We start from the raw sequence: 10,411 nt of genomic DNA on the forward strand, positions 1-10,411 counted from the left end.
TTAATTGTGTGATCAGAGTAAATCCCACTGGAAGGTGCCATTTGAGCAAACATGTGACGAAGGTGAGCAAGCAAGTCGTAAAGATATCTTGGGTAAGAGCTCTCAGGTAGAAGAACAGCAAATGCCCTAAAACAGGCTCAGGCCTGAGTGTTGACAAGGAAGCCAGTCTGGCAGGAGCAAAATGAACAGAAGAGGGAGGAAGAGGAAGAGCCAGAGAGAGAATGGCCAGATCACGCAGGGCTCACAGGCCACCGTGAAGGCCTTTTCCGCCCAGCAAGACGGGATTCCTTGAAGGAGCACAGGACCGCCTCTGGTTTTACTGGGACTCCACTGCTGTGTGCAGGGGAGACCCAGTGAGGCAGCAAGGATGGGGGAAAGAGATGGTTAAGATTCATTTGCAATCATCTAGCCCGGGAGCGATGGTGGCTCAGACCCAGGCCATAGCAGTGTGGGCGGTGAGACGCGGTCACATTACAGATGTAACTTGAAGGAAGGGTCAGTGGGATTTGCTGGGACATGGGAAATGGGGTTGAGCGCAAGAGAGAAATTATGGAAGTCTGAGGTCTGGGGCCTGGCAGCTGGAAAAACAGAGCTGCCAACAGTTGAAATGGGGGAAGACAGAAGTAGGTGAGGGTTTGGGGATTACATCAGTTCTGTTTTGAATGGTTAGGTTTGAGATATCTGTCTGAGGGATATCAAGTAGGCCATTTTGATAAGGAATCTGGAGTTCGGGGGCATGACTCAAGCAAGAGATATAAAATCAGGAGTTGTCAGCACCCAGATGGTACTGAAAGCTGTGAACTTGGGTGAGGTCACCAAGGGTGTGAGTGTAGGTGGAGAAAAGTTCAAGGATGGGCCTCAGGGGCATGACCATGTACAGAGGTCAGGGAGGAGCAGAAGAACCAGAAAAAGAGCTGAAGAGACAGGAGGAAACCCAGGAGAGTTCTAGCCCTGGGAGCCACACGAGGGAAGTACTCCAGGAGGAAGGAGCAATCAGCTAGTGGAACGACAGAAAGATAGACAGGTGACCTTGGACCTGACAGTGGGAGATCACTGGTGTCCTTCCTAAGACTGAGTATTGAAGAGTCTCTCAAATATGTTAAGTAAAAAAACAAAAACAAAAACAAACACACACAAAAAACCCCACAAATGTAATTCAGTACACACGATAGGCTGCCACCAAGCAAAAAAATCGAGGGCCACATATATATACATATATGTATATATGTTGTGTGTTTCTGAAAAGATACACAAGAAACCATTAACAGTGGTTGCCTTTGGGGAGAGGAAGAGGGTGGGGGGGGAGGGGAATGGGCCCCCCGGCTGTGAGAGGGGGCTCATATTTCATTGCATATTTCTTTGGCAATTAAAGTATTTTTTATCAAACATGTATTACTTTTTCAATTAAAAATAGTTACAAGGGGCGCCTGGGTGGCGCAGTCGGTTAAGCGTCCGACTTCAGCCAGGTCACGATCTCGCGGTCCGTGAGTTCGAGCCCCGCGTCGGGCTCTGAGCTGATGGCTCAGAGCCTGGAGCCTGTTTCCGATTCTGTGTGTCTCCCTCTCTCTCTGCCCCTCCCCCGTTCATGCTCTGTCTCTCTCTGTCCCAAAAATAAATAAACGTTGAAAAAAGAATAAATAAATAAAAAAAATAAAAATAGTTACAAAAGGGAAAAACATATGATTATAATGAATGAAGTGAGCAGCAATTTCCGATAAATGTACGTTTTCTGTTGAAACGCACTCAACAGAGTGAGTGGCACCTTGAGGGGCTCAGTGGGTTGAGTGTCTGACTTTGGCTCAGGTTATGATCTCGAGGCTCGTGAGTTCGAGCCCAGCATCAGGCTCACCGCTGTCAGTGTGGGGTCTGCTTTGGATCCTCTGTCCCCCTCTCTGCCCCTCCCCTGCCCTCTCTCTCTCTCAAAAATAAATAAAAATTAAAATTTAAAAGTAAAGAAAGGCACTCCTGTGGGTTGGCTTGAACTTCCAGCAGGAAATGAATCAGAATTGTTTTCTGGTATGCACCTTTCTAAAATAACATTTTCTGGGGTGCCTAGGTGACTCAGTTAGACCACTGACTTCGGCTCAGGTCATGATCTCACAGTTCGTGAGCTTGAGCCCTGTACTGGGCTCTGTGCTGATGGTGCTGAGCCTGCTTGGGATTCTCTCTCCCTTCCTGTCTCTGCCCCTTGTGTGCTCTCTGTCTCTCTTTCTCTCAAAATAAATAAACAAGGGGCGCCTGGGTGGCGCAGTCGGTTAAGCGTCCGACTTCAGCCAGGTCACGATCTCGCGCTCCGTGAGTTCGAGCCCCGCGTCGGGCTCTGGGCTGATGGCTCAGAGCCTGGAGCCTGTTTCCAATTCTGTGTCTCCCTCTCTCTCTGCCCCTCCCCCGTTCATGCTCTGTCTCTCTCTGTCCCAAAAATAAATAAACGTTGAAAAAAAAAATTTAAAAAAAAAAAATAAAAAGAAAAAAAAAATAAATAAACAAATAAACTTAAAAACAATATATAAACATTTTCTAATTGAACCAAATTAGCAATATCATACTTTAAAACATGAAAAATAATTCTTTACTGTCATCTAAAACTTGATCCATATTTAAATATCCCTAATTGCCTCTAAAATCTGCCTTTATGCCTGGTTTGGCCAAACCGGATTCAGACTGAGACCTCAAATTGCCCTTGGTTGGGATGTCTCCTGATGTCTTCTGATCTTGACCAGTTCACCTTGTGAAAGAGACTAGGTTGGTCGTCCTGCAGAAGGACCAACCTTCTGGATTTGTCTGCATCATCGTGGTGCATTTAGCCGGCCAATCTATCCCTACACTTCCTGGAAATTGGAAGTTAGACCTAAAGACTTGATTAGAATCAAATTGAAAGCTTTTGGCTGAGGGGCACCTGAGTGGCTCAGTCAGTTAAGCATTTGACTCTTGCCCTTGGCTCAGGTCATGATCTCACAGTTGGTGAGCTCGAGCTCCAGGTTGAGCTCCCACATCAGACCCTGCATTGGGCTCTGTGCTGGCAGTGAGGAGCCTGCTTGGGATTCTGTCCCTCCCTCTCTCTGCTCCTCCCCTGCTCTCTTGAGCATATGTTCTCTCTCTCTCAACCTGTCTCTCAAAATAAATAAATAAACTTTAAAAAGATAAAAAGCTTTAGAGGCACCTGGGTGGCTCAGTCAGTTAAGCATCTGACTCTTGGGTTCAGCTCGGGTCACAGTCTCATGGCTCATGAGTTCAAGCCCCACATCAGGCTCCATGCCGTCAGTGAGGAGCCTGCTTGGGATTCTCTCTCTCTCCCTCTCTCTCTGCCCCTCCCCTGATCACTTGCTCTCTCAAAATAAATAAATAAACTTAAAAAAAAAAAAGCTTTAGGCTGAAAAAAAATTATAGATGGTATATGTGCACTAGAAAATACATAAAGTCTGGGGCACCTGGGTGGTTCAATAGTCGGTTAAGACTCTGACTTTGGCTAAAGTCATGATGTCGCAGTTTGTGGGTTTGAGCCCCACTCCAGGCTCTGTGCTGACAGCACAGATCCTGGAGCCCACTTCCAGTCCTGTCTCCCTCTCTGTCCTTCTCCTGCTCATGCTCTGTCTCTCTCTCTCAAAAATAAATAAACATTTAAAAAAATAATACATTGGGGCGCCTGGCTGGCTCAGTCGGTTAAGCGTCTGACTTCAGCTCAGGTCACGATCTCGCGGTCTGTGAGTTCGAGCCCCGCGTCGGGCTCTGGGCTGATGGCTCAGAGCCTGGAGCCTGCTTCTGATTCTGTGTCTCCCTCTCTCTCTGCCCCTCCCCTGTTCATACTCTGTCTCTCTCTGTCTCAAAAATAAATAAACGTTAAAAAAAAATAATACATTAGGTCTGCTTGTGCTAGGATTTTTACACATGTATCCACCCACGTTACCATAGCCCAAATCGAGACAGAGGCTGTTCCTAGCTCAGCGGCTGGTTTCCCCTCCTGCCCCTTCCCAGATGATGGCCTGCTTCTATATTTCATATAAATGGAATTTTATAGTATAAACTCCTTCACTCAGTATTGTCTGCGAGATGCATACATATTGTTGTATCAAGAGTTTTCTCCATTATTGTCTTATTTCATTGAGTGAATATGTCAGTTTTGTCATCCTTCCCCTTGCTGATACACCTCCTATGGTTTGAACACCAAAAAAAAATTGGTAATTGTGCCCGAACCCATGATTTCCTCAAGAGTTGCACAACTGACCAAACTCTCAAGTCAGCTGTCATCCCCAGAAAAAGTGAGGTAAGAGAGACTTAGTGTGACCTTGCAGGTGCAGTGGGAGGGAGCTGATTCGATTCAAGAGATGTTCATGTAGACGATACACAGCTAATGAGCCCCTGAGCCTGGTGGGCAAAGAACCCTTCGATACTTGGTTTAAGGACGTCGCAGAGAAGGGAGTGTGTCTCCCATTGTAGCCAATGAGGACCTCCGGGGTGAAACGCCCAGGTGAAGGTCACACCTCAATGGCAGAGTGGGGCCTGGACCCCATGCTGGGCTTTTCCTCCCTCTTTCCCGTTACTGTGGGAAGTGGCAAAGAGGAGTTGAGGGCAGGAACCTTCTTCTCAAGACCTCCAGAGGAAAGAAGGAAGGAAATACAGAAACGAGACAGTGCAATCCAATTTCGAAACGCTGCTAGCTGGGGCAACGCGCCCTTGATCCGGGCCAATACACCACGGCACAGGGAGGAAGGCCGCAGCCTCCAGCTCTCCTGCAAACTGAGCAAAGCCAGGCTCCAAGGACTGCAGGCGCAGAGAGCTTCCTTGAGAAATGCTAGTTCTCTGCCCACGCCATTCTATTCAAACCCTGAGCCAAAGTGTTCAAAAGCAGTGATCGGGCCCATGCGTGGGGATTTGTCTCCATGAAAGCCCCCTTCTAGGATATCTGTCCTCCTTCCAAGGCCTGGGAAATGTCCCTCTCAAAACCATTAGTTTCCTCCACGCCAAACATTTAGTGACATTCTTTTAATCCTCTGTGGCACTTAGAAAACATAGCTATTGACTAACTATATTAAGAAATGCCATCCACAGCCCACCCCCGTCAGCCCCTTGAGCCCCAGTGACGTCCACTCTCTGGGGTCATGGGGAAAGAGGCCCCTGGTGGCCTCTTGAGTCCTAAATTGCTTTTCCTGGCACAGTCCAGCCCTCTGGGCTGTGCCAGACAGAGAACTGCAGAGGGACCTTGCTTTACCAGAAACCTAAATTAAAAAAGGAAAAACAAAACAAAACAAGTTCACAGCACACGGACCTCAATGGCCGATGCTTTACCAGGCGCACCTGCCCCACTTGGGTCTGAAACGTGATTCCATCTACAGCACGGTCTCTCAAACACCACTTTCAAGCACACGTCGATTGCAGAAAGGGAAGCATAACCCACACACGGTACAAGAGCTGTGTGCTTCTTCAGCTTCAAAGAGCACAAAAATCCCTTGGAATCTTGGTAAGGTACAGGTTTTGACTCACTGGGCCCGGGGGTGGGGGCCGGGACCCTGCATTTCTAGCAGGAGATGCTGCTACTGGTCCATGGGTGACTTTAACCAGCAACATACTAACAACTATAATAAAACACCAATTCACTGGTTCCCTGACTGCACATTAGAATCACCGAAGAGTTTTATTTTATTATTTTTTCCTCCGATGACTTTTTTTTTTAGGTTTATTTATTTATTTGAGACAGAGAGAGAGAGAGAATGAACAGAGGAGGAGCAGAGAAAGAGGGGGACAGAGGGTCTGAAGCAAGCTCCATGCTGACAGCCCAAGGCAGGGCTCGAACTCACGAACTGAACTGTGAGATCATGACCTGATCTGATGTCCGCTGCTTAACTGACTGAGCCACCCACACGCTCCTGAAGAGCTTTTAAAAGCAAATATCTCTGTCTGCGCCCCGCCCAGACCAATGGATCAGAATTCTTGTGTGGAGGGAGATTCAAAATCAAAAAATAAATGAGAACAGCATTCTGCGCGTACCAGCAATGACGAAGTGCAACGAAGGCAACAATTCTTAAAATCGTCTGCTCCTAAGATCAACATTAAGAAATGCAAGAAACGAAACAGTCTTCCCCAAGATACTTGGAGGCACATGGGATAGAACTATTGCACTATACCAGTCCAGGGGGGAAATGAGTCATAAAATCACCACCGCGGGGCGCTTGGGTGGCTCAGTCGGTTCAGTGTCCGACTTCGGCTCAGGTCATGATCTCACAGCTTGTGAGTTCGAGCCCCGCGTCGGCTCTGTGCTGACAGCTCGGAGCCTGGAGCCTGCTTCTGCTTCTGTGTCTCCCTCTCTCTCTGCCCCTAACTCACTAGCATTCTGTCTCTGTCTGTCTCAAAAATAAATATTAAAAAAATTTTTTTAATTACCACCATCATCATCATCATCATCATCATCTATAATCAGGTACCCAATATTCTTTACAGTTAAAAAAAAAAAAAAAAAAAGGGATGCCTGGGTGGCTCAGTCAGTTAAGCGTCTGACTTCAGCTCAGGTCATGATCCCACAGTTTGCGAGTTCGAGCCCCGCGTCGGGCTCTGTGCTGACAGCTCAGAGCCTGGAGCCCGGTTGGATGCTGTGTCTCCCTCTCTCTCTCTCTCTGCCCCTCCCCCACTCATGCTCTGTCTCTTTCTCTTTCAAAAATAAGTAAACATTTTTTTTAAAAAAGTACAGGGGCATCTGGGTGGCTCAGTCAGTTAAACCTGTGACTCTTGGTTTCGGCTCAGGTCATGATTGTGTCCCCACATCCAGCTCCACGCAGAGCAAGGACACTGCTTGAGATTCTCTCCAAAAAAAGAAGCACGGTTATCATGAAGTACACTGAATAAGTATAGAATTGTTAAATCCCTATCTCGTATACCTGAAACTAATACAGTAAACACTATTACACACTATATGTAAACTATACTGGAATTAAAATAAAAAGCTTATTAGGGGAGCCTGGCTGGCTCAGTAGGTTAAGCATCCAACTCTTGATTCCCATTCAGGTCATGATCTCACGATTCATGGGTTCGAGCCTTGCACTGGGCTCTGCACTGAGTGCGTGGAGCCTGCTTGGGATTCTTTGTCTCCCTCTCTCTCTGCCCCTCCCTGGCTCACGTTCTCTCTCTCGTTCATAAATAAATAAGCATTAAAAAAAAAAAAAACTGAATGAAAAACCTTTAAATAATAAAATGCTGAAAGAAAAAAAAAAAAAAAAAGGAAAAAAAAATAGCTCCCAGGCACACATGCAGATATTTATAAGGTTCTGACCGGGTACATGCAGCCTTCAGTCCTCATGAGGACACTTCGCGGGGGCCACAGCTAATGCCTCCCATTTGACACCCAAGGACACTGAGGGACTAAGAGGCTAAAGGAGTGAGAGTAAGTGGCTGGTGAATCTGGAGCTGGCCCCTGAGTCCACACTATAAACTGGGACCAGCAAACTAGAGCCTGGCCAAACCTTACCTGCATCTGGTTTTTATACGGCCCATCAGCTACGAATGGTTCTTCCATTCTTAAGTGGTTGAGGGAGGGGCGCCTGGGTGGCTCAGTCGGTTAAGCATCCGACTTCAGCTCAGGTCGTGATCTCGTGGTCCATGAGTTCGAGCCCCGCGTCGGGCTCTGTGCTCACAGCTCAGAGCCTGGAGCCTGTTTCAGATTCTGTGTCTCTCTCTCTCTGACCCTCCCCCGTTCATGCTCTGTCTCTCTCTGTCTCAAAAATAAATAAAGCTTAAAAAAAATTAAAAAAAAAATTTAAAAAAAAAAAAAAAAAAAAAAAAAAAAAAAAAAAAAGAAAAAAAAAAAAAAAGTGGTTGAGGGAAAAAATCCAAAGAAGAATTTACGACATGTGAAAATTATTCAAAATTCGGATTTCCGTGTCCACAAATCAAATTTTGTTGGCACACAGCCGCCCGTTCTCTGTCTTGTCCGTGGCTGAGCCTCCTGCTGTAATTACAGAGCTGAATAATCGCCACGGGGACCGGACGGCCTGCAGGGCTTCAAATGTTTACTTCTGGGCCTTTCCAGAAAAGGTTAGCTGACCCCTGCTCTGAATGGTCACGCAGTTTGTAAATTCTCCACTTTTCTTTTTTATACACTTTAACTGACTACTGTTTCCACACACACACACACACACACACACACACCCCACGCTATGCTAAATGGGAACATGTATAAAGTTGCTTTTATAGAGTCATTTAACGGTAAATCAGCTGATTGCTTGTCCAAGATTTCTGGTGGATCGGGGCGCCTGGGTGGCGCAGTCGGTTAAGCGACCGACTTCAGCCAGGTCACGATCTCGCGGTCCGTGAGTTCGAGCCCCGCGTCGGGCTCTGGGCTGATGGCTCAGAGCCTGGAGCCTGTTTCCGATTCTGTGTCTCCCTCTCTCTCTGCCCCTCCCCCGTTCATGCTCTGTCTCTCTCTGTCCCAAAAATAAATAAAAACGTTAAAAAAAAAAAAATTTAAGATTTCTGGTGGATCACTTCAAGCGTCGAATGAACGTGAATGCACTAATGTGTGAGGCCACAAAAACAGCGCAACAGGAAGATTCACCTTTCTCGTGTATGTCTATCTGGCAACAGTCCTCTGGAGGCTAGGCTAGGCCGGGCCTGAAGCAAGCAGCTGACTAAGAAAAGTAAAATGACAGGGGCGCCTGGGTGGCGCAATCGGTTAAGCGTCCGACTTCAGCCAGGTCACGATCTCACGGTCCGTGAGTTCGAGCCCCGCGTCAGGCTCTGGGCTGATGGCTCAGAGCCTGGAGCCTGCTTCCGATTCTGTGTCTCCTTCTCTCTCTGCCCCTCCCCCCTTCATGCTCTGTCTCTCTCTGTCTCAAAAATAAATAAAAACGTTAAAAAAAAAAAAAATTAAAAAAAAAAAAAAAAAAGAAAAGTAAAATGACAAACTAAAAAGAGAGAGGTACCCTCCACAAACTCTGTGCGTTCGTAGGATATATGAAGCATTCACTTAGCAAAAATACACTCCCTGGGGAGTCAGTGGAAAGAGGCACAGCCTTGGTTGGCCTCCAGAAGCTCATGATCTAACGGCAAAATTAGGTAAGTATGTAGGGAGCTTTACGGGAACACAAGGATAGGGTATCCTGGAAGGCATCCTGGAAGAGGCGAGTCTAGCAGGCTAAGTAGCAGGTGCTACATAAACACATTTTGCTGTAATTAGCACCCTCTAGGGCAGGCTTATGTGTTTTTCAACTCCATTTTTCAACTGCTCTGTTGTAGGCCCGTGCCTCTTACCGAGGAGGCATCTATTAAATGTCATTTTGAATTTAATGGAGGACGGGAGGGAAGGTGAGAGAATTATAGTGTAGGCCTCTGTGGCATAACCATGGGTAGATTCTGGATTCTGCACGTCTACCTTCTACCTACGAGAGGACTCTTCCGTTTTGTTTTGTTTGTTGATGATCAAATTAATATACACTCATTAAAGGATTTCCGGAAAAAAGAGACCGTGGAAGCAAAAACTATCTAACGATCCCAGTTAGCATGGATTTCCTTCCCTTCCAGTGTCTTCTCTGTAAATTGGTAACGAGTTTTATTTTAATTGTTTTTCCTGTGTTCTCCCCACTCATTAAGCATCCTCTACGTTGGAACAGCCTCAATAATCATTAGTTTTAATGACCTACTATTGTGCCTAGTGATTAGGCCACCACCTCACTTAACTAGTCCCCTGATATTGAACACCAGAGTTATTCTCCGTGTTTCAGTTTTACTGTGAGGAGTAAGCAATTCGCTTAAGCACAGCACTGCCATGGACATATTAGCAATGATTATAGATGGTGCTGGCTGTCTTCATCCCTAAAGCTCACTTGTGATGTTGTCCTTGGAAATGACTCCTCGGAGGGGAGTAACGGGGTCAAGCTGCTTCAATGGCAAAAAGTCAAAGGAATTTCCCAAAGGCTAGCTTCCTGCAAAGGCTTTTAAGTTGGTGATTCCCACTCTCAGAGCGGCCATATCCGCATCTGCATCTGCGTCCGCTATTTCTAGTGCAAATGGCGCCGAGTTTTCATACACAAATGTGCTGTAGCCTCAAATTACCAGCTTTACCAGGACGTCCTTCTTTGACAGGTGCTCGCTCACTTGCTTTAAAGACACTGGTTTTAGCCCCTGATTGCTTACCATATTTGTTTACATGTAGCCCCCAAAGTTGAGAGATTGGATAAATAAAAATACAGGAAGCCCGGTTAAATTTGAATCTCTAATACACAGTGAATAATTTTTTAGTATAAGTATGTCCCAAATGGGTTGTGGGATATACTTACACTGTTTTAAAATTCGGTTTTCATAGGATATTCCAATTTAACTGGGCCGCCAGTATTTTATCTGACAACCTTACCCCTGAAAAGCCCCATCCAATCTTTGAAGCCACCTCAGTGTGAATGTGACCTTTGTGGGCCACCTGGGGTTAGTCCCT

Source organism: Leopardus geoffroyi, chromosome B3 (genome assembly GCF_018350155.1).
Source record: "Leopardus geoffroyi isolate Oge1 chromosome B3, O.geoffroyi_Oge1_pat1.0, whole genome shotgun sequence".
NCBI classification, from domain to species: domain Eukaryota; kingdom Metazoa; phylum Chordata; class Mammalia; order Carnivora; family Felidae; genus Leopardus; species Leopardus geoffroyi.